The sequence below is a fragment of the Bidens hawaiensis genome, unplaced genomic scaffold, assembly GCF_021521415.1.
Source record: "Bidens hawaiensis isolate Kalapana, Puna unplaced genomic scaffold, B.hawaiensis_p1.1 tig00008481_1, whole genome shotgun sequence".
NCBI classification, from domain to species: Eukaryota; Viridiplantae; Streptophyta; class Magnoliopsida; order Asterales; family Asteraceae; genus Bidens; species Bidens hawaiensis.
In genome coordinates, this window is record NW_027491603.1 from 446,793 (window position 1) to 470,406 (window position 23,614).

Consider the following 23,614-nt stretch of genomic DNA (forward strand, 5'->3'; position numbering starts at 1 on the left):
TTGATTATGTGTAGGAATCACCATGTTAAAGTGTATGGATAATATTTTGGGTTTGTATATAGCTACACTATTAAGTGTAAGTAGAATTTGTTGTTGTGTAGGTTTGTATAATAACTCGATTGTGTTGTATTCAAGTGCATGTTTTTTTTCTATTAAAGATCATGACAATTAATTTCATTTGTTATGTTATTTCTTATAAACAGTTGAACAAATACTTGGGTATTGAAATATTTCAAAACAAAACAGATGAGGCTTTGAGTGAAAATAATACTTTGCCCGGGGTAAATTAGAAACTATTGTTGCTCAATCTAAGGATTAAAATTTGCAGCCAAGAAAAAAAAGGATTAAAATTTGTAACCAAGATTCACCTTTCGGATGTAAACACAAAATGACCATATGTTTTGTGGGTTTGGAAGTTGAGTAAAAGCTAGGTTGGTTCAGTAGTAGAAAAAAAGTAAGATACCAACTACAAGTTAATTTTTTTTTGGTTGGTTTTAACTTGTTTTCGGTAAACATTATGCTTTAGTTGAAGTAATTGGTATTATGCTTATGATGAGATTATGGAACTTAGAAAAAATTTACACTGTTGGTATTGGTTACGCCTCTTTTATGAAATTAGTTTATTTTGAAGTTTTAATGAATGCTTTTGAAATCTGATTATGAAATGCGTTTTTGATAGTCCATGTTTCGATTGGTATTTTAGTTAATGTGGACCAAAATTAATTATGTAGTTTGGTTAAACAAGTTCAACGCAAGGTTTGCATACTATTATAGAACCATAATCCAATTACATTGTGTGTATGATTAAAATGGTTTTTGTTTGTATTTAATATAATGTGAATATAATGAAAATTCGAAAGTAATGACCAACACAAAAAAAACTGTACAGGTTTTAGTAGTGTTTAATAGAATGGACAACAATATTTTTTTTTATCGGTTAGTGCATTTCTTATTTATACACTAACAAAACTGAAATTGTACCCTAAAATGCACATTTTGTTACGTGTAATTAGGTGTAGGTTTTATCCATATTCACGTACATATAATTTAAATGTACTTTGTCTTAATGTGTACTTTAATCGTGTAGGTATTTTATATGTTTAGAATTACACAAAATTTGAGATTCAAATTGACAGAAAAAAATATTATGAAATACATTTTAAATATATTTTTAATTTCCCTGAAAACGTGATATTCATATTTGAGATCAAACCATTGATTCCAATAATAAAAATGAAAGAAAGTCTTTACAATTTGTATGAAATATAACAACTAAAAAAACATTTGTAACTTCACCATAAAAATGGCTTACCTTTTGTAACGAAAACATCTTTTTACCAATGTTTTAAAAACCGGTATTTTACTTGTACCGGATTAGACTAAAAAATGGTACAACCGGTTGAACCGGATTATACCGAGTGATTCAACCGGTTGAATAGTTTACCTTATAATTGCCTATAAATGTAACTTCAATCCAAAAATAACCTAAAACTAAATGATTCCTATAACAAAAAATAATCCAAAAGTTAATTCATATTAAAAGATAATGCAAAAGCACTCAATTTAAAAAAAATAATCCTAAAGTTTACAAATTTGAATATAAACTGTTGAGTTAAAAAGTAATTTCGAAAAAATATGGGCCGCAAATATCAAAAATTTCTCGGGCTTAAAACCGGTTTGCCGGTAAAAACCGGTATTTTAGACAAAAACCGCTGGTACGATATTCTAGCAAACCGGTCAAAAATATTGGACTCGAAATACCGGCTTACTGTACGAAATCCGGTTTAACCGGTTCAACCGGCCGGTTTGAACCGGTTTTTATAACATTGCTTTTTTACTATTACACCCATGTCATTAAATAAATAATAAGAAAATTTGTGATTTGACAAATTCATTTCTCGCACTTCTCGCTCTAAGAAACACTTCTGAAATGAACCAAATCCTATATATATATATATATATATATATTAGGCTACAACACCACTATACCCCGAAAACAAAAATCCACTCTTTGCCACATGGCGCAAAACGCCTCATTTTGTAGTCCCTCCACTACGCATAGCCTAAAGAAAAGACAATTAAATTTTGGATTGTTCTGGGGTTTTTCGTTTTGGGTTATTCGTATTTTTTGTTAATAAAAAATAATAATCGACCTATTTAAGGTTCGATTTTTTAGGTATTCTCTAATTCAAGTTCGAGTGGCTTTGGGCCAGGTTCGATATTCGATTAGGGTTATCACTTTTACCCGAAACCCAACCCGAAAAAACCCGAACCCGAACCGAAAAACCGGAACCCGAGAAAAGACTAACCCAATAAAAGACTAACCCGAACCCGAACCTTTAGAAGTAATTCGGGTTGGTTTTCGAGTTTGATTTATATGTTTTGAGTCAACCCGAATAAACTTTGTTTTGAAATTAAATATATTTTTAGGTATAATAAGTTTAGTTTTAGCCACTAAAGTTATCAAAATCTAACCCTAATCGATTGTTGTCATTCCAACTATTATGGATCGATTGTTTATTGTTAATTTATGTTTTTCGTTTGTTACTAATACCAACCGTAATCGAACAACCAAATCTCTTCCAATTGAGGAAGATTATGGTTCGAGTTAGTTACTTAGTTTTATTCGTCTTTTGATTTTTTATCAAGTTATGTTGGTTTATTTTTTGATTATTTGCATTACGGGCAAAGAAGAATATTTTGTTTTAATTTTAGCATTCAAGTTTTTTAATTTTTTTTCTAGGATATTTGAAATCTGATTAACCCATCCCGGAAAACCCCGAACCCGAAAACCCATGTGATATTTGGATTAGGTTTCGGGTTAAGATTTAAAACTTTAAAACCCGAATAACCAGTTTCAAAAACCCGAAAAACAAACCTGAAAAACACCCCTTATATTCGGTACAGCTAAATAAAACACCTCATACAAAATCTAACCGGGATTTAAATGGGATTATTATTATTATTATTATTATTATTATTATTATTATTATCGCCTAACCTGTCTTGGGTCATCTAGGCTGCTATAAGTCAAACCCTCACATCAATCAATCAGGCACCTTCAAATTCATGTTTTTTTTTTGCCCTACGATTCCATGTAGTCTTCGTATTTCCATTGTCTCTTAATTTTGCCCATTCATCGATCAACTTTCAAGTATGTATTATGTACAACTACCTCAGCTATTTAAATCTTATTATCTATGTTAATTCATTTTCATTCTGAATCTTGTTATCTATAATTACCAGCATTTGGGGGTGTTTGGGATTAACTGCTAATCTGATTATTTGCAGTATTGTTCTTCTTTTGACATGTTTAAATTCACTTTTTTTAGATATACCAGTAGATTAATAATAATCCTTGGTGTGAGGATTGATTTAATTCCCTATGGCATTTGCACATTTTCATGGACTTCAATCTTTGCAACTTCCTTCACGAGAACCGGCCTTCAACACACGAAATCATACATCCAACAATAAGCGTTATGCTATCGAGGCTTGCTTTAGAAACCCCGGTGACAATATACATCTTGAATCCAAGGTGATATATATTAACTTCTCAAAAGCTGTATTTATGTCATGTTTATTAAAGCTTCACACGCATGCTTCTTAACGAATTTGTATAAAATGAATTTCAGTTAAATTTAGTATTGGACAGTGTGAAATGGGATGAAAAGGGTTTGGCTGTGGCTATAGCTCAAAACGTGGACTCGGGTGCAATCTTGATGCAAGGATTTGCAAACCGAGATGCGCTCGCAACAACAATCGCTTCCAAAAAGACAACCTTTTATAGCAGATCAAGATCCACATTGTGGACCAAAGGAGAGAGTTCCCTTAATTTCATCAATGTTCATGATATTTCCTTGATTGTGATCGCGATTCGGTTAGTTTCATTTTTTGACTTTGACAATTTGATAAAAAAAAGCATAACCTGAATCGACCATTTATTAGTATTGGTGATGCAGGAGCATCTTCTTATTTAAATTTTGATTTTTATTATCTTTTAATATTTTGCGTTTATCTTGTTTTCAAGATTATCTCATTTTTATTTTAGTATAAGTTAGGGTTTAAGGTTATGTATTATTAGTTTTTGATATTGAATTTAATATAAAAGAACATTGTTCTTGGAACTTCGGTTCGTTTTATCGTCTTTGATTAATCATGAGTCTCTCGAGCCATTGATCGCTTCCGAAACTGCATCAATTGGACCTATTGGTAGGCCTGTAAACGAACTTAACATTTGGTGAATTGTTTGGCGGGAAGTTCGTTTGTTTAGTAAACGAACAGACATGAACAGAACTTTTTGTTTGTTTAGTTAAACGAATGAACATGAGCATGCATCTCGTTTATTCATTTATGTTCATGAAGATTCGTTTATGTTCGGTTATTTAATGAATGAACATGAACAAAACTTTTTGTGGGTTTTGTTAAACGAACGAACGAACGAACATGAGCACATCTCATTTTCATTCATCTATCATCTATGTTCGGGAACGTTCGTTTGTGTTTGATCATTTATGTTCATTTGCGTTAGCTTATGTTTGTTAGTTTATTTAGTAAAAAAAACAAATAGTAACAGAGCTTTATGTTGATTTAATTAATCGAACGAACATGAGCACATGTATTGTTCGTTCATCTATGTTCGTGAACGTTCGTTTATGTTTGATCGTTTACGTTCATTTGTGTTTTTAAGTTTACCTTTGTTTATGTTTGTTCATCTAATTAAACAAACGAACATGAGCACATGTCTCGTTTATTAATTTGTGTTCGTGAACGTTCGTTTAAGTTCATTTATGTTTGTTAGTTTTCATTTGTTTATGTTTTTTCGTTTGTGAATTCATTCAAATTGTCAGGCTCATAACAATATAGTCCAGTTTTATTAATTTTTTAGTCCCTATAGATTAATATTCGCATCTACTTTTAATTGGTGCTTGCTCAGTTGCGTTCTTTTATATTAGTTCATCTATGCTTAGTTATATTCACTCGTTGATATTATTAATGAACAAACATATACGAACACGAACACATTCATTTTCTTAATGAACGGACAAGAAACTCCGGTCAGTTAAAGTTAATTGAACATGCCCCATTTGGGTTCGCTAAGTTCATTTACAGGCCTATTAATACATCCTTTAAAATTGCCGCTTCTAGTTTTCTTTTTTTCTTAAAATGTTAACCGAAACGTTTAACACTTTGCCAGATCATATACCTCGGAAAGCCCGATGGTCCCACCTGTCACACCGGGTCCGAAACGTGCTACTACACATCCATTTTTGACTCTTTAAACGGACCACAGGTATTACATGATTCATTTTCTTTTACTTGTATAAACTTTCTAGATACTTATGTAATTTTTTATTTATTTTATTAAGGTTGAAAAAAGTCAACTGGCGTTGACCACATTATACTCGCTGGAATCTTCACTCTCCAAGCGAAAGGAAGAATTGTCCGGGCCTCAACAAGGCAAACCTTCATGGACAAAACGTTTGTTGCTTGATGGCAAGTTATTATGCTCAAAGATACGGTACGTTGATTTCTTTTTATTATTAATTTTTTATATTAAATATAATCCAATTTTTTTTATTTTTTTATGTTTTTGTTTTTTCAATGAAGAAGCTGATGAATTATGTAGAACACTGGAAGAGAACGAGGATGGAACTCGAACTCTCTCTGAGATGGCGGATGTGTTGTATCATGAAATGGTGTTATTAATTCGCCGAGGTTTAAAATTTGAAGATGTTCTTGAGGTTCTTAGATGCAGGTTTACCCAATCGGGTATTGAGGAAAAGAATACTCGCAAAGCAAAAACTGTCAAATGATTTATCAAGTTTTGATGAACATCTGCATTGCGATTTCTTTAATCTCAAAAATGTTGTTTTTGTTTGATTTTGGTACTTAACTTATAAAACTTGTGTTCTATTCTGGAAATGTTATGCATAAAGAAATACGTTTGACTTTCAGGGTGGTCAAACATATTAAATGTCTTGGTTGCTCATGGTATTGAGTGACGTTAGTGTCCGGTTGTCAGTAGTGGTGGAGCCATTAATTTTTCGTTAATGGGGGACCGAAATTTGTGGATTTCAGTTGCCTATAGCTATTATAGGATAATTTTTTTTGTTCCGTTTCAGGTCAGGTAAGGTTACATATTAAAAAATATAAACCATTTTTTACCATTCCGGTTAGATCATGTTGGCTAATCATAGTAACTTTTGATATATCGAACCCTAAAAAATATCAAAAGGACTCAAAATACGCATGTTAGATATTACTTCATTAAAATAGTAAATAGTTCATTACGAGTTTCATATTTATGAAGCATATATATTATTTGTGTTTCTTTGTACTGTTCATATTCGTTAAATTTGCAAATATTTTATTAACCGGATTGATGATCGAACATTTCTGTTACTGGTTCATTGGCTGGGTTGGTTGGATCAAAATTAAAACCCCGATTGGATCAAAATTAAAAACCCGATCACGTCATAATTAATATAAAACCTAGTAATATGAAAAAATATAAAAATAAGAGCCGTATTTTTTTGGCCTTTTAGTAAAGCTTTTTTATAATAACAAAATCCAAGATTGTTTGGGCTTTTGAAACCTTTAATTTACCACATTACCCTCGCTTCACCGTTTTCTCGATGACAAAGAAGTTGCGTCTTTCATAATCGTCATCCTTCTATTTCTTGTTTCTTCTATTTTTTTTTCTCTCAAATGGATACTTTCATTAAAAGTGGTATTAGATATACTGTATTTAGCAATTGTTAAGAGCGTAAGTAGTTTACATATGAGTATTATAAATACGTTTATCTTATAACTCTTTTTTTTACAATATACAAAGTTACTCACACAAAGGTGTTTGGTTTAATTATCGGCAAACTAGCAAAACGTAATTAAACGCTAGAGCCAAGAACAACAAGGTAAATATTTAATTCGAGGCAATAATCATGGTATTGTGTAACTGTTGGAATGGTCAATTTATTCCAACTATCAGCTAATTTCATGCAAAGCCGTATATCCTCAAACCAACCTTTTCTTTAAAAAACGTTCTTCATGCCTCTCAACTTTTTAAAAATTTAGTTTCAATAAAAAAAAATTTATTCATTCCTATTAAATTTGATCATTTTGACTTTTTTTAAGGAATATGTGGATGTTTTAGAGACGGGATGAGTCTTAACGAGTTAAGGCATGCTCCATCGGTTTATTCATTCGAAGTATTTAACACTTTAATAAATAAATAAGTTAAACTACCGTGTCTGTTCTTATTCATGCACACTGTCAGGTCATTAATATAATGTATAATGATCTTCAGACAATTAGACATCATAAACTGTTGACATATTCTAAGCACTATTCTACAATTTAGTAATTATTATTAAAATAATCTAAAGTATGTAATATCAAATATATGATCTTCAACATCATATATTCTTGTCATATTTTAATCAATCATATAACTAAGGGCTCAAATTCATTATTTTAGCTAATTTTTATTTTTGTTATTTGACCCAAAATTTAAATCAAATAATAAAAACCAAAAAAATTAAAACTGCACCAAATCAAACAAATTGAAATAAAAAAAACGACACCAAACAAAATGGTTTTTTAAAACTCAAAAATCGAAATTTTGATTTTTGGTTTGGTTTTAGCCCATATCAACCCAGATAATACCGTGCCCTTAAATATCATAGTATGAGTTATTTGGTTTCCTGAGAACATAAATCATTAATACAATTAGGTATAATTTTGATTAAATATTATTACAATGTTATATATTTAAAAAACCTTTATGTTTAAATATACAGTAATTATTTTACATGTGACATGAACTGATAAGATTTTAAATTTGAGAGGTCCGTTTTATAAATAAAGTTTAAATAGATCACGTAGATGAAGCTTGTAATTTAATCCTGATATATATTTTTGTACAACTATATTGATTGTGAACAAATTAAAAGAATGATTGTACTTCGTCATTGACAACAAAAAGATGTGATATATGCAATCGTAACTTAACATAAAAAAAATGTGAAAACGAAGGAAAATATATTATTATAAGTTTATTTAATTGAAATTTTAACAATGCTGGTCCCGTATTATTTTGTTCGTTTTCTTTTAAAAAAAAGCATCAAATATTTTCACTTTTCTCATGATTGATAAGCTTCATATTACCTGTTAAATTATTGAACCCGAATACGGCGTATATATCTAACCATAATCTGAATACAACTGAAATTGTGTGATCCACACACAACATGTTTAACGATTTATCTAACCTAAAAACGAGTTGTAATCAGGTTCTAACTTCTAAACATGTTAAACGGAATCACAGGTTGTAATAAGATGGTTTAAAAAGGTCGTAAACAAGTTGAAGAGTCAACATATTTAATTACAAAGGTTGACATGTGGACATTTTAACTAAACATGTTAAATCTATATATACTATTAAAGCAAGATTGAATTTCCACTTGTCAACATTCTAGCCCCTTCACATCAATGTCACGTCAATGTCATGTCACCAATTGTCTTTCATACTAATGTTAACTCATCCACTATACTATATTTAAACCTTAACATTTCACCATTTTTTACCCTAAGCATTATTTTTTATCTTCCTCTATTAGTCGGATCTCCTTTCACCCTCTTATATTTTCCGGCTAAACTAGATCTACATTCTTATTAATCGTTTTCTGGTAAGTTTCTATTTTATAATAACCTTCCAATTGTTGATATATGTATTTCCGACAACATAATATTTTCTTCCGGTTATTGTAGATCTAACCTTTTTATCTTTATTTTCATTGTTAACTGATTATTTTAAAATCAGTTTAGGTTCTAAATCAAAAACGGCGATGAAGCTAATATTTCTACGTATGTACGTTTTTCCGGTAAGTTTTTCCGTTCATGTGTTATACCTATAACAGTGGTTGTTTTATATTTATTTGAAGTTTTATATTTTTTCCTGTTTTTTCTTTTACATGTTGTTCGTCTATGTTCTAAATAAAAATCAACTTCATCCATGGACATTATCATTATTCCTTTTAAGGTAAGGCCAATTTAAATTTTCCGATTATAAATTATAATTCAAATCTTCCATAATATCAATGTTATAACAAAACTTTATTATTTCAGGTTATTGTCTCGATTGATGTACGAAATATTTTATTTTACCTTTTAAATAAAAATCGGAGATACCATCGTCATTATCACTATTTCATTTTTCCGGTAAGACCATTCAAATTTTCCGGTTATAAAATTATAATTAAAATATTACATAATATGAGTATTAATATTCGACTTTATCATTTCAGATTATTTTTCTGACTCATATAAGCTAATTGCATGGATTGAACATTAGTTAATAAGATGTATTTTTTTATTATTGATGTATATTTTTTTTTTATTATTTATGTATATTCCTTATTTGTAAAATTATAATGTACATTAAATTACCTATATTAATATAATCATTATTCTATTGTTTTTGTCAACTTCTAATTAAGTGACAAATATTCCGTCTAGTTTAAAATCTCATTATAATTTACAATCTTATTGTCACACCCCGACCAAAGGCGGCGGAACATGTCGGGGTGCAACGATTACCCATAAGCGCATGACACTAATTAAAGCGACAATATTTAACAACTCATTTCATTTCACAACATCGAAAATGTCACATAACCAAATATTCATAAGTCAAATACAACAAAATATAGCAAAATATAGCAAATCAAATATTGTTCATTTTTGCTAATAACTTAGAGGTCTTGATATTTATTTTCTCCTCAAACATCAAATCAACCGAGATGTAAACCTGTAACATTTCATAAAATAAAGTTTGTCAACACAAAGGTTGGTGAGCAATTCATAAGTTTGAACAATAGATATATAGTATGAAAAGCCACAAATCTTGTATACAAAACCATAAATAAAAGCAACAACTTGGATAAATTGACAATCGCTAATAGAATTACGTTAGTGCCACCTAGCTACAAGGGATTGCCAAGTAGTCTAGGATTTAATAGAATATCGTTAATTGCGTTACGTTAACGACACCTTGCTACAAGGGGATGCCAAGTAGTCTAGGATTTATAGATTCCACCAACCGAAAGCGATAAACACATAGGCATATAAGCATAGAACCAAATCGAGCAATTATTCAAGTAAAGTATACAACAACGTTTGTGGTTTAATACTCAAGTATAAAGCATTTGATTTGAATAAGTATGAAATGTCACCCCAAAACAAAAGATAGAAAACGGGGTATGAAGTTACTCACGTTCAAGTATAAAACTTGATCGGTAAAAGATGAATAACCGGATGGATGAAGTTTAACGAGCAAGGCCTAAATGACAATAAAATCTTGGATTTAGAATGGTTGTCTTGAAAATCATTAAATAAAATAATTGTTGCAAAAAGTAAACAATTAAAGTTCAAGGTTTAAAATGTAACTATTTAAGAATTTATAATAACAATCCTTTAAAAATGTAAGTTTGCTCGAAACCGGGTTAAAGTATCTAACCTTAATATTTACTTAACCAATGTTAAGTAATAAGGTGGGAAAAATGCTAAAATGCAAGTTCCTTTGGAACAAAGATACTAAAACGGGTTTTTTTAACGAGTGTTCGGGTTGTCGGTTCGGGTCTTGACAAATGGTCAAACCCAAAGTCAACTTTCCAACATATTAATTGTTATGAGATAACTCATTAAAATATACTAACACTTAACCAAGTATGTAGATCTATTGTTTAGAACTAACAACGCACGTTAAGCGAGTGTTCGGTTTTGTCGGTCCAAACTATGTGATGAGATCAAGTTGGATCCAACAATTCCAAGTACTTAAGAAAATAATTAAAATCAGTTTGTAAACTATTTTTAAAGAAATATACAATTCTTGATAGCTAAAAACACACTTGTGTGTCTTAAGCGAGTAAAAGTCGGTATAGTTCGGTTTGGTTCGGACTCCATCTCACAAATAGTTCATAGATGGTTTCTACATGCCCAAATATTGTAGAACTTGTATATTGGTTTATAAATGAAGAAAACTTAAATTTTACAACTAAAAAGTTAACTACAAGTCTTTTAAGCAAAAGGTTCGGTTTAGTTTGGTTTCCATCTCCCAACGAGTTCATAGATGGATTCCATATGCTTGATATCAAAGAACTTGTAAAAATGATTTTTGAAACTCAAATCTAGCAATAAACATGTTTAAACAAATATTTTAACAAAACTAGTAAACAAAAGTTCAGTTTCCGGTTTGGATTAGTTTCGGTTAAACCGAGGTTAGTCTTATACAAACCCACACCATGGAACTTGTAAATAAGATGAACAACCTAAAAGGGTTAGAAGTTAGTCATAAGTGATATGTATAATAAGTTATATGTGTATATATATATCAAGAACACGAAGTGTTCCATGAAGCCTTGCCTTATGACATTCGAAACTTAACCAACCGGAGTCGGTGAAGCAAAAAATAAAGGAAACAAGGGGTGTGTATTATATATATGTTGTACCACCATATTCAAGAGTTAGTAATGTTAGATGAACAAGTTAGAATTAAAGATAAAACTCAGTTTGACTTTTGGAAGTCAAACACTCAAGAACACTAAGAAAACAACCTTAAGATCTTTGTATTTGGGAGAGAAAATGAAGATGTAGCAGGTGTAAATGAGGGGGAAAGAGTGTGCATATATAGGGGAAAGAGTTGGGTCAAATATGGGTGTTAAACACAAGAAATTGCATGCAAATGGGTCAAAAACAAACACAAAACAACAAACAAAATGTGCAGGTCTGGGCTCCCTTAGCGCCCTGCGACCACCCCCGCCGCGCCCCGCGAAGGGGTTATTTCCTGATTTTTCAAAAATGACAGTTTTGGTCCTCGTAGTTCGTTCAAGTGATTTTTAAGCGTTTTAAAGACCAAATTGAATGTTTTCAAGACCCAACAAGTGTAAAACAATATCGTAACATAAAATTCATCATTTTGATTATTTCCAAAGTGTCGGTTAACAAAACGGGTCGGTTTACATAATAAAGTTTACAAAACGAATACTATTCGGACCCGAAATTGACGAATGTCACAGTATCTACTACTTTAGGAAATTTCATCCCGAAATTAAGATGAAGATGACGATGCAAACAAATGTGGATACTTCTCTTTTATTGCGTCTTCTCATTCTCAAGTAAACTCCGCGCCACGCCGTGATTGCCAACGAACTTTTGCTAACCGAATACGACTACGCTTGGTTTTCTTCTCGTTACGATCCATAATCTCGACGGGTCGTTCCACCATAATCATAGACTCATCCACATGAACTTCATCGAGACATATATGAAGATTACCCTCGGCTAGTCACTTTTTAAGATTTGATACATGAAGAGTCGGATGAACACCGGTAAGGTCTTCCGGTAGTTCGAGTCGATAAGCCACCTTCCCAACACGCTCAAGAATTTTAAAAGGACCAACGAAACGAGGAGCTAGTTTACCCTTCTTTCCAAAACGGACTACCCCCTTCCTAGGAGATACATTTAGAAGGACAAGATCGTCAACATTAAATTCGATCGGTTTTCGCTGTTTGTCGGCGTAACTCTTTTGACGATTTCTAGCGGCTAGGAGATTCTTACGGATTTGATTAATGACATCGGTGGCTTCTTGGATTATTTCGGGTCTCGTGATTTGAGCTTCACCGATTTCGTTCCAACAAATCAGGGAACGACATTTACGACCGTAAAGAGCTTGAAAAGGAGCCACATCAATGCTAGAGTGGTAGCTATTGTTGAAGGAGAACTCGATGAACGGAATATGAGAATCCCAATTCCCACCGAAATCAAGAACACATGCTCGTAGCATATCCTCGAGTGTTTGGATTGTACGTTCGGATTGACCGTCCGTTTGAGGACGATAAGCGGTGCTAAGATCGAGACGTGTTCCCAAAGCTTCTTGAAGTGAACCCCAAAAATGAGAGGTAAAACGGGCATCACGATCGGAGATGATAGTCAATGGCAAACCGTGTTGACACACGATTTCCCGAACATAGATTTGAACAAGCTGCTCGACAGAATACTTCTCGCGGATCGGAATGAAATGATCAGATTTGGTTAATCGATCAATGATCACCCAAATGCTATCGTTGCCTTTTTGGGTTTTGGGTAATTTGGTGATAAAGTCCATAGCAATGTCTTCCTATTTCCAAACGGGAATCGGTGGTTGCTCGAGTAGACCAAAAGGTCTTTGATGTTCGGCTTTGACTTTCGAGCAAGTAAGACATTTAGATACAAACAACGCTACGTCCTTTTTCATACCCGGCCACCAAAAGGTAGCACGAAGATCGAAATACATCTTATCTGCACTAGGATGAACGGAATAATGCGAATTATGAGCTTCGTCGAGAATACAAGTACGAAGGTCATCGCGATCGGGTACCCACAAACGATTGAGAAAGTACAAAAGACCATCGGGTTTGGTTTCGTGTTGAAGTTCGGCTCCACATGACATTTCGTCGTACATGTTACCTTCTTCGACGGAGGTACGTTGAGCTTGAAAGATACGAATTTGAAGATCGGTTTGAACAACAACGCTTAGAAGCAGAACGGATTTAACACTAACCTTTCGACTTAGGGCGTCGGCGACCACATTCGCTTTACCGGGATGGTAGAGAATTTCGCAATCATAATCACTAAGTAATTCGGCCCGTCGTCGTTGTCTCATGTTGAGATCTTTTTGGTCGAAAATGTGTTGAAGGCTTTTATGATCGGTAAAAACCACACATTTTGTACCATAAAGGTAATGTCTCCAGATTTTGAGAGCGAAAACGACGGCACCAAGTTCGAGATCGTGAGTCGTATAGTTCTTCTCGTTGACCTTAAGTTGCCTTGATCAAGAAATACACCGAACCATCACCATAGGTGAGTATGCAAAATTTCATTTGTAGGGCTTACATGTGGCGTGTCCCTTGTGGTCCGTTTCTTAATGGTAATGAGACGCGAGCAAGGGGACCCCACATGGCTAACAGCGTAGATAATCAACTCTGTAATGCATTTGTACTTTTGTACTTTTTGTGATCATGTTTAAAGACTTATGTGGCAGAAAACTGCGGGTTTGCTCTTTTTTAGCTTTATTTTAAATATTCACAACCCCATTTGGAATTGTGAATACCCAGATGAATAGTCGGCATACAGACCCATGGTCTCCGGACCCGGGGCATCCCATCAATACAAGATTTAAGGTTATAAAACCATACGCTAATGATTTGTAAAACACTAAAACTAGCAGTTTAAGATTTATATCACAGGCTACACGGCATACTCTAACGTTAAACCTACCCAAGCATCATATAATAACGTATTCAAATTTTTTAAGCTTTTCAGACTTAATAATATTTCCATTTTTCATACCAAGAATTGAGGCTTGAGTATGGCTGACCTTTCATTATTTATTTTCTACGGACAAAACGCTTTACCCACAAGAGATTTCCGACCCATTTTATCAAATTTCCCTTTCATTTTCAAGGCTGAGCCTACCGACACATCCCAAGTTAAGTGTGTTTTCTTTTATTTATCTTATATTATTAGTAGTTTGAAAAACCAAATTCCAACAAATATCATCATCTCCCACTTTAACGCAAAAAACTATATTCAAGGGATATTTTTTTAAACTTTTTCAATTTTTTTCGATTTTTTATTTTTTATTTTTCTTTTTAAAAAATTTGATTTTTTTATTTTTCTTAATTTAAAGCAAAATTAAACTACGACTCAAATATCCAATCCCCACACTTAAATTATGCATTGTCCTCAATGCAAGGATAAGGACGACTCAAAATAAAAATAAAATAAAAAATAAAGTCGGACTACAAAAAACTAAAAACGTAAAAATAAAAAACAAAAACAAAATAAAAAGTTAACAAGCTAGATAATGGAAAAGACTTAGCTGTTAATATGCGCATGAAACATGATGCCAAAGTATTCTTTCCATGAATGCCCCCCAACTACGAACGTGCTCAGAAATTGGTAACTCCTCTCACACACGAACGTAAGCGGCAAAAATTCAACAAGCAATATCTAGAAATATATCTTATCAAACTGATAGATATTATGCATTCAAAGTACTTCACCAACCCACAAATATATAAAACATGAATAATGAGCAGCAAATAAATAAATATAAAGTATACGGCTCAGCTGCTACTCCATCCCCACACTTGTTCGTTTCATTATACTCAACCTCGGGGATCGTCTCTAGCTTAATTTTTCTTCAAATCTAAAAAACACAAAAACAAAGAAAAACTAAAAAAAAAACTACGATAGTGACTTAAAAATAAAAATAGAAACAAAAATAAAATAAATAAAAAAACGGTATAGGAATACAAACTCTACACTTGAGTTTTCACTCAAGAATCTATGCGGTGATTTGAGATGATGGTTCGAGTGGAGTTTCCTCCATCTCGATCGCCTCTTCTGGCCATCCTAAGTATAGCTTCAAACGATGGTCGTTCACCTTCCATGAAGTTCCATTGTCCGGATTCTCTAGCTCCACCACACCATACGGAAAAACCTCCTTGACCACATATGGACCCGTCCATTTCGCTCTCAATTTTCCTGCAAATAACTTCAAACGAGAATTAAATAACAGTACTTTATCACCTTTTTTGAAGTCTTTACCTCCCTTTAAACGTCGATCGTGCAACACTTTCGTCTTTTCCTTGATATCCAAAGATCGAGAATACGCCGCATCACGAAGCTCCTCTAACTCATGAATTTGAAAATACCTCTTCCTTGCGGCCTCAGTTAGATCAACATTAACTGTCTTCAACGCCCAAAACGCCTGGTGCTCTAACTCAACGGGAAGATGACATGCTTTACCGTAAACTAGCATAAACGGTGTAGTACCCAATGGTGTCTTGTACGCGGTTCTGAATGCCCATAGCGCATCATCTAACTTCTCTGACCAATCTTTCCAACTTATTCCCACCGTCTTCTCCAAATTTCTCTTCACCCCTCTATTAGCATTCTCGACTTGACCATTCATTTGAGGATGGTAAGAGGTAGAGGTGCGATGAGTAACTCCATAACGAGCTAATGCTTTTTCCATGACGAAATTACAAAAATGAGTACCTCGATAACTAATAATCGCCCGTGGAGTTCCGAACCGAGTAAACAACTTCTTTAAAAATTTCACAACAACTCTAGCATCATTTGTGGCCAATGCTTGGGCTTCAACCCACTTTGAAACATAATCAATTGCCACCAAAATATACTTGTGACCACCGGAAACGGGAAACGGTCCCATAAAATCAATGCCCCAAACATCAAAAATTTCAATAGTTTGTATGGGATTTTGAGGCATCTCGTTTTTCGATGAAATATTTCCGGTGCGTTGACAAGCATCACACGTCTTAACAAATTCCACCGCATCTTTTACAACCGATGGCCAATAAAAACCACTATCAAATACCTTTTGGGCCGTGGCATGCGCTCCATGATGACCTCCCGTTAAACCTTCATGAACATGCTTTAGAATATTCAACCCTTCTTCTTTCGACACGCATCTTCTAAGAATTCGGTCACCACCAATCTTGAAAAGAAAAGGATCATCCCAAACATACCGATTAACATCCCGGAAAATTTCTTCTTTTGTTGAGTAGTCATCCCTTTCAACACAAGGCCCGTGATAAAAAATTAGCAAAATCGGTGAACCATGGCAAACCTTGCTTTTCGGCCGTAACAAAATCAATCGACTCATGCGGAAATCTATCACCAATTTCTTCCTCACGAATCTCTTCTCTCTTTGGATCTTCTAAACGAGAAAGATGATCCGCCACAACATTCTCCGCCCCCTTCTTGTCTTTAATTTCTATATCAAACTCAGAAAGTAAAAGAATCCACCGTATGAGACGGGGCTTCGCGTCTTTCTTGTGAAAGAGAAAACGCAAAGCTGCATGATCGGTAAAAACGGTGGTCTTAGAAAGTACGAGCTAAGACCGGAACTTGTCAAATGCAAACACAACTGCTAAAAGTTCCTTCTTGGTTGTGGTGTAGTTCTCTTGGGCATCATTCAACGTCTTGCTTGCATAATAAATAGAGTGAAAATGTTTCTCACGCCTTTGCCCCAAAACCGCTCCAATCGCATAATCGCTCGCATCACACATGAGCTCAAACGGTAAATTCCAATCCGGTGACACGAGAATAGGAGCACTTACAAGTTGATCTTTCAGAAACTTGAACGCCTTCAAACAATCTTCATCAAACACAAACGGGACATCCTTCTCTAATAAACGGGTCATCGGGCGGGTAATTTTTGAAAAGTCTTTAACAAACCGCTTATAGAAACCCGCGTGACCAAGAAAACTTCTTATAGCTTTGACATTTGTTGGTGGAGGAAGCCTACTAATCGTGTCAATTTTCGCCCGATCCACCTCTATACCATCTTTTGAAATTTTATGACCCAAGACTATCCCTTCCGTCACCATAAAGTGACACTTTTCCCAATTCAACATCAACTTCGTCTCAATACACCTCTTCAACATTTTCTCAAGATTAACCAAACAATGATCGAAAGAATTACCGTACACCGAAAAATCATCCATAAAAACCTCCATGGACGTCTCTATCATATCCTGAAAAATTGTCACCATACAACGCTGAAAGGTAGCGAGAGCATTACACAACCCAAACGGCATGCGACGATACGCATATGTGTTAATGCACGGTTTCGGTGTCCGTAGCCATCGAATAAGTTATAGGTTATCTCGTCTTTGTATTTAACCTATATTTATTGAGAATTGGGCTTGGCCTATAAATAGGTAGATTATGTCATAATTTAGGTAGAGAACTTGTACATAGATCTAGATTATTCTCTTCATAACTTATTATTCTCTCTAATGTATTCATCCTTATTTATCAATAAAGTATATATTTAAAGTATCGATTTCGTGTTGATGTATCGTTTTAGCGGCTAGATCTTGGACTCTATGATGTTCTATCAACTGGTATCAGAGTAGGAGCTGCTCTTGATGCATCAATAAGGTAAATCTGAGTTTTCGTGTTTTTCGTGTTCTTCGGGTTTTGGTCAGATCTGGAGTAAATTAGTGTGTTATTGGTGGATTTGAGGGTGAATTCGTGTTTATGGAAAATGATGCTTCCTGTGTAATTTGGTGTTAAGTTATGGTGTATTGAAGGATATTCCATGGAAGAGTATGTTATTTTTTGATTCAGTTTATGATGATTTAGTGATTGTTAAGTTAATTGGATGATGGATTCGTGTTTATCATTGAAATCCTCATGTTTCTGTGGATTTTGGTGGTTAATTATGGTGAATTGAAGATTTCACTATTGAAGAGCATGTTATGGGTTAAGTTATTTGGTGATGAATCATTAATTATTAAGGTAAATTGATGTTGAATTCGGAATCGTGGTGAAAAACTGAGTGCTCGGTGTGATTTTCATGGTAATTTATGGTGTTTTGATGATTTCACCATGGATGAAATTCAAACTTCCAGTTTCCGGTCAGATCTGAGTTTTTCCGGCGATGTAACAGTATTTTCCGGTGAAATGCGTTTTTCCGGCGAGCTGTTCAGATCCAACAACCTGATTCGTTGTTACTGTAGCTAATTCGTTAAGGAGTCTAACGAATCTACTGTAGCAATTCGTTATGGAAAATCTAACGAATTAAGAGTTAATTCGTTAAGGTAATAATAACGAATTAAGTAATTTTGTTAAGTTAATTCGTTAAGTTAAAGATAACGAATTAAGTTACTCCTCAAGATAATTCGTTAAGGTATGGGTAACGAATTAAGACTAATTCGTTATGAATGACGAAGTGGACATTCTAACGAATTAAAGGCCATTCGTGTTACTGTTGTAAAGAATGAGGTTATAACGAATTAGAGTTGGTATTTATAACGAACTGAGTTAGTGAAGAGAGAGGACGAACTAAGTTAACGAATTGAGAGTGGATGTTTATAACAAATTAGATAGGCAATTCGTTAAAAAAAAGTAAAATGGCGGGAAAAATTTTCTTGTGCGAATTTTTTCCAAAATACTCCTTCTAAGTGAGTTTTCATTCTTGAAAATTTTGGCGTTAAAATTTATTTTTCCAAAATTTTCAGTGAATTTTTGGCGGGAAAATCGGGAAAAATTTTCTTAATTGAAATTTTTCTGGGATGTTCCTAATGTATTGGGTACTCTTCTCTCAAATTTTGGTAACATATTTTCCGGTCGACTGTTTACGCGTTTCGGCTGGCCGAGGGGGAGACCGCGAGTAATTTAAGGAGGAGATTGTTTGTGAGTTTTGGTTTATTCAAGACCTTGCTGAATTTGTCAAGAAAAGGGGGAGATAAAACTTTCATTTAAGATTATTTGGTTTCCTACGTTTGCAAGGTTTCTTGAAAAATTACTGCAATTCGGGTGGTAATTCGTGTTTGAAAAGCTGCGTTTAACTGAGTTCAAGACTGAAGTTGTTTTTCGATTGGTGATTGATTTGGTTAAGATTGAAACCTGACTATGTGGGATACGAGTGTCTGTCCGTTTACTTCTTTCTGAGGGACTTTGATCCTGACTATGTTGGCTACGAGTAAATGGCGGATTACTTCTGTTGAAGGCGACGATTCTCGAACGGGTTGATCTTATTGAAGAATATACAAGTCTTGTCATTGGATTGAAGAATTTGATCATTTGGGGTTTATTAATGGAGGTTGGAACTCTGAATCATATGCCCAAACATTAGTGCATCTTTGCAAACGGAATGTGGAAGAGCTTCAAAGAGTTTTTTGGGATACGCGTTATCAAGAGAAGGAAAACCGAAGTGAAAGATGTTGAATGATCGGGTTGTTCATGAAGATGTGTGACGAGGTTAAACGTAAAGATATGTTTTTCTTTACCGGTGCTGACGGATAGCTGATGGCTTGCTGCTGATTGTTGAAATATTGAACCATATCATACGCCAATGGATGATCGGGATGATCTCCAAGAGTTGCTCACTTTGAGGGGGAGATCTGATATGAGAAGCTACAAGTTATTGGTTTGCTGAAAAAGATTTAAAGATTGTTTGTCTGCACAAGCCCGAAAATCATCAGTCAAGGGGGAGTCTGTTAGTGCACGTTTTGTGATTGGTGATTTGCAGTTAAAGTATTCAAGGATAAAGTATTCGATATCTACGGAAAAGGGGGAGTCTGTTAGTGCACGGTTTCGGTGTCCGTATCCATCGAATAAGTTATAGGTTATCTCGTCTTTGTATTTAATCTATATTTATTGAGAATTGGGTTTGGCCTATAAATAGGTAGATTATGTCATAATTTAGGTAGAGAACTTGTACATAGATCTAGATTATTCTCTCCATAACTTATTATTCTCTCTAATGTATTCATCCTTATTTATCAATAAAGTATATATTTAAAGTATCGATTTCGTGTTGATGTGTCGTATTAGCGGCTAGATCTTGGACTCTATGACGTTGATATTGTACCATACAGACACGTAAAAGTCGTCTTCTCTTGGTCTTTCGGTGCGATAGGAATCTGAAAATAACCTGAAAAACCATCAAGAAAACAATAAAATTGCTGACCTGCGAGACGCTCCAACATTTGATCAATAAACGGCAACGGGAAGTGGTCTTTGTGAGTAGCATCATTCAACCTCCGGTAATCAATACAAACCCTCCAACCGGTAACCGTACGCGAAGGGATAAGTTCATTTTTCTCGTTCATGACAACCATTATCCCCCCTTTTCTTTGGAACAACTTGAGTCGGACTTACCCATGGAGAATCTGAAATCGGATAAATGACCCCGGCATCTAACAACTTTAGCACCTTTTTCTTGACAACTTCTTGCATATTCGGATTCAAACGCCTTTGGGGTTGATCTACCGGTTTATATTCATCTTCCATCAAAATCCGGTGGGTACAATAAGCAGGGCTAATACCTTGAATATCAGAAAGTCTCCATGAAATCGCCCCTTTATTCATCTTTAACACTTCTATCAACTTAGACTTTTCTTCCTCACTTAATTTAGACGAAACAATAACGGGCAAATCCGAGCCCTCTTCAAGATATGCATACTCTAAATGTGATGGAAGAACCTTTAATTCTAATGGAGAGGGTTTTTCCGCCTCTATATCACAAATAATCTCACTAACCTCCATGATCTCCGCCGAACAAGAAACATCATCTACCACATCTTCCTCATCATCCTCCATAATTTCCGTCAACTCATTTTCCTCATCCATCCCAACCAAATCGGTTCGACAAATATAATCAAGACACTTATCAAAACCCGGAATAAAAGAATTCAGAAAATATACCGAATGGCATGGACCGCTAAAATCATCACTATCACCCGGATGCTTCATGGACTTTGCAATATCATAAGTAACATTCTCATCACCAACCCGAAGCGTGATCCGCCCCTCATACACATCAATAAGAGCCTTAGCCGTTCTCAAAAACGGCCGACCAAGAATAATGGGAACCTTCTCGTCGGCCTCCATGTCAAGTACCACAAAATCAACCGGAGATACAAACTTGTCAACTTTTACTAATAAATTTTCAATAATACCTCGCGGATACTTAACCGAACGATCCGCCAACGACAACGACATACAAGTCGGTGTAAGTTCACCCAACTCTAACTTCTCAAACAACGAATATGGAATAAGATTAATACTCGCACCCAAATCCGCCAACGCTTGACTCATCATATCACTTCCGAACGTGCACGGGATTGTAAACACACCCGGATCCGACAACTTTTCTGGAACCCGGTTTAACACTACCGCTAAACAATCCCCACTAAGTAGAATAGACGAAACCTCTCCCAACCGATCTTTTCTCTTAAGTAAATCTTTCAAAAATTTTGCATACTTTGGCATGTGTTGGAGTGCTTCAACAAACGGAAGATTAATATTTAGTTGTCGGAACATATCTAAAAAATGCCCGTATTCCCTCGTGTATTTTTGGTTCTTGAGACGAGCGGGATAAGGAACATGGGCAATATTAATATCGGGTGGTGGCCGAAATACGACCAGGTTTTTCTCAACTTGTGGCTCAATAATTGGTGTTTTACCTTTTGACTTACCCGGAGCCTCCATCTCAATATCTTCATCCACCGCTTCCTCTTCTTCAACTCCAACCCTTTCTTCAACAACCTCGGGACCCAAAACCCTTCCGCTACGAGTAGTAATCGCTTTCAGTTGAGCGACTGAATTCGTCTGAGTAGAACCCGAAAACTATCCTTGAGGCCTTTCTTCGAGACGACGAGCAATATCACCAATGGACCTTTGAAGGCCAAGCTAAGAAGATTGTTGATTCTTTAAGAGCATATCGTGTTCGGCAAACTTTTTCTTTGTAACTTGATCCCTCTCTAAGATTTGCTTCATCATATCTTCTAGACGACCCATTCCTCCATTAGAATCCTGCACATTATTTTGAACATTAGTACCATTGTTATTATTATTAAGATTATACTGACCTTGTCCTTGATTGTAAGAATTTTGATAGCCAGATGGGGCGCCCGCGGGACACCAATTTGAGTTATTCTGACTCGGGTTCTTGTAGGTGTTCCAATTCTGATTATTGTTGTTGAAATTGTTATTGGGAAACCTATTCTGACCACCAACATAATCGACTTACTGATTCATCACCGGGCACTCCAAAGTGCCATGTCCACCTCTACAAAACTCACACTTGTCCACCTTAGTCTTAAGTTCCTTCACCTATCGGGTTAGTGATTCCAAAGTAGAAGCCACAGTAATATCCAGATTAACCTGGTGTACACCTCGAGAAGATGAGGATGTACTGTTAACGGGAGTGGAATTCCCGCGTCGTGGCCCTTTGGCGAGGTCCGATTGAGCGAAGCTTTCAAACATCTCGTTACATTCGGTGACATTCTTCCTAGCCAGTAGACTTCCTCCTGCGGCCGTGTCGAACCGAACTTGGGTTTCGTAATTCAACCCATTGTAAAATTTCTCCACGAGAGCCCATGGTGTGAGACCATTCTGTGAGCATCGAGACAGCAAGCTCTGAAAACGCTCCCAAGCATGACAATATTGCTCATCTGGCTCCATGTGAAACGAGTGAATCTGATCTCTAAGAACAGCCGCTTTAGCCGGTGGGAAGTATCTCTTGATAAATGCAGAACGTAGTGCTTCCCAAGTTGCGAACGTGCCAGGTGGCTGCGTGTCAAGCCAAGTAGCTGCTTTACCTGCAAGTGAAAACGGAAACAGATGTAAGAAAATAGCATCTTCGGTAGCGCCTTGTAAATTAAAAAATTTCAAAACGCGGTAAAGTCGGTTAATGTGTGCGGGTGCATCCACGTCATCCCGCCCCGTGAACTGATTAGTTTGAACGATGTTGTTCATGACGTATGACAGAATTTGCCATGAGTTGGGGTTTTCGATCTGGGGAACGACGATGCATGACTGGTTTTCGGTTAAGCCATCGAAGGCTTGAGCAACAATTGTCCTTGGGCCGGCCATTTGAAATTGTGGTTGAACTCTAGGACTTTCTGGTGGTGAACAGTGTGGTGACGACTTTGGTGTAGAACTGGCTTCTGACAGTTGCTTTTCTACTGACGAGCTAGCCTCGGTCTTCAACGGAGAAAATTCCAGGTTTTCCAACGGCGGTCCTTGC

At 35.1% G+C, this 23,614-nt stretch overlaps 1 pseudogene across 1 annotated transcript; it reads left to right on the forward strand.

Moving 5' to 3' along the window:
• Positions 1-3,355: 3,355 nt before the first annotated feature.
• LOC143529117 (histidine biosynthesis bifunctional protein hisIE, chloroplastic-like) lies at positions 3,356-5,955 on the forward strand (annotated as a pseudogene). Its single transcript, XR_013134596.1, has 4 exons — positions 3,356-3,538; positions 3,636-3,880; positions 5,198-5,293; positions 5,370-5,955. The product of XR_013134596.1 is annotated as a histidine biosynthesis bifunctional protein hisIE, chloroplastic-like (transcript).
• The last annotated feature ends 17,659 nt before the right edge of the window (positions 5,956-23,614 follow it).